The 2,100-nt window shown below is 36.4% G+C and overlaps 1 protein-coding gene across 3 annotated transcripts in view; it reads left to right on the forward strand.

Annotated features, from left to right (window-relative positions):
* Window positions 1-482: 482 nt before the first annotated feature.
* LOC109306117 (arylsulfatase D-like) overlaps window positions 483-2,100 on the forward strand; it is a 48,618-nt gene continuing 47,000 nt past the window's right edge. For 2 of the 3 annotated variants that reach the window (XM_019529373.1, XM_019529371.1), the window contains exon 1: window positions 495-905. The gene's annotated coding sequence lies outside the window, so the exon portion shown is untranslated. Of the gene's footprint in view, window positions 906-2,100 lie in introns of all 3 variants that reach the window. The other variant, XM_019529374.1, reaches the window with a different exon arrangement.

A 2,100-nucleotide genomic window follows, 5' to 3' on the forward strand; every position in this document is an offset into this window, starting at 1 on the left:
GCTATACCTTTTATGTGCATTGGTCAGGCCAGCACAGACTCAGAACAACCTTTAAAATAATAACAACAAATGCAAACGATCCAAATACATGTTCAGATACACATGTTCATATTTATATTATAATTATATTATAATTATAAATATATATTTTTTAAAACAAAGTGAAAGCTGACTAAGGATTTGTGTATATGTGTGTATATGTGTACACATACACACACACACACACACACAAATGTTTATGTATCGAAGCCCTTAATCATTAATATAGATGCTTAAAATGCTGAAGTCATTATCACAGATGTTTTCCCCCATTTCCTGAAAAAAAAAATTGAACTGTGGCTTTGTAAATGTTACTTCTCACTTTTTTTCCCCTGGTTTCCAGGTTGAAATAATGAATGATTTTGAGGAACTGTTTGTTAATGGATTATTATAGTTTCCTTGGAATGTGCTGAGAGCTGATAGAGGACTCTTAATCTATTTTCTGGAATCCAGTGAACAGGCAGAAATTATATTAACTACGCTTGTAATGAAAGACCTACTGTTCAATGATCTGAACCATATGTGAGTCTGAATGCTAAAGTCTGTGCAAACATCCATGGGAGGTGCAGTTTAGGGAATGCTGGCATAACAAACCTATCTAACAGCAAGGGTACGTAGTAAGCTTTCATTAACTTAGTTGCTTGTGTTGTACTGGCAAGGCTAAGCTTTCCCCTGATCCTTTTTGGTTCTGAGCATTGCGCATGAGCAGGTAGTGTATACTGCCTCTAGAAACTGATGATAGCCTCTGTACTGTGGCAGGACTCCTTTCACAGAGAAACTTGGAATCAGCTCTGAAACTGAGATCACATCCAATGCATGGATTGCCTACTATGCTAAACTAGCAGAGTGCAACGGGAAACTGCCAGGTACTGTATTTCTTACTTCCTATGCATGGAAATGTACAGAGAATTTTTAATAGGCTTGCAGAAAGGCCTTGTACTGCCCTGGACACAAATAATTGGAAAAAGCTTCTGAAAAGATGCTTGCTATTATAGTGACAGCTGCTATCTGCAAGTATTTCAAGAATATGCCTGTGTTTTGTAAAGTGGGATCCATCAACTGTGGTTGCTTTGAAACTATGAGAACTGCTTTGTATTGTATGCACCCAGTCTGCCATTAGGAATGTTTTAAAAGCAGCTATTCTAACACATTGAAGTAAGGAGTCATTATCATATAAGAGATTTCCAGGGTTATGTTCAGCTGGGTGCTACTGGTATGTTGTTTGCATGGAAAGGAAAATGCATCTAACAAGGCACAGATTTTGCCCAGGGAGATGCAAGATTTAAGCTGGATGTTTAGGAATATTTTAATGGCAAAGTGGAGAGAAATTTAAACAACGCTATTGGTATAAAAGTAATCTAATGAGATGTTAAAAGTTTATACTCAATAACAATCTTGATTAATAAAACTGCTGATTTTTTTTCTTTAAGAACTGCAGTTAAAAAAGAGATAGTTTCATAGTAGTTAGGGGTTACAAGGGACCTAAACAGATCATCTAGTATGACCCCCAAATTTTAAATTTTACTTTTTTTGTTTAATCATGACTAATCATAATAAAAAAACCTGTTGTATATGAGAAGGTAAGGCCTCAGGGGTTTTGTTCAGTGGGGTGAGGTGTCCTAACCTGTAAATACTTGCAGTCATTTTAACTGACTAGGTTTGATAGACAGGGATTACCAGAGCCTATACTCTTCCCACACGCTATTTCCACCTACACTAGAGAAGGAATCTGAAGAGAGTGAACCTATATAAAAGTAGTATATTTGTTAATATATTGTTTTAGGCCTCTCCAGGAAAGACTTCTGGTGTTCATTCTTGTATTTCAAATAAAGGTAACATTGATGTTTAGCTCAGGAATGACTAGCAAACAATGCATTATAATTTTAACTGATTTTCAACAATACTGAGAGACCCTGCAACTCCCACTAACTTCTGTGGATAGTAGGATTACCTAGAATCTCTGAAAAATTCCACCATAGGAGAGATCTGAAAAAAGCAGGATTCTTTTATAGTTTCATAGTTTCTAGGGTCGGAAGGGACCTGAGCAGATCATCAAGTCCG

The sequence above is a fragment of the Crocodylus porosus genome, unplaced genomic scaffold, assembly GCF_001723895.1.
Source record: "Crocodylus porosus isolate Cpor-Errol unplaced genomic scaffold, CroPor_comp1, whole genome shotgun sequence".
Lineage (NCBI taxonomy): Eukaryota > Metazoa > Chordata > Crocodylia > Crocodylidae > Crocodylus > Crocodylus porosus.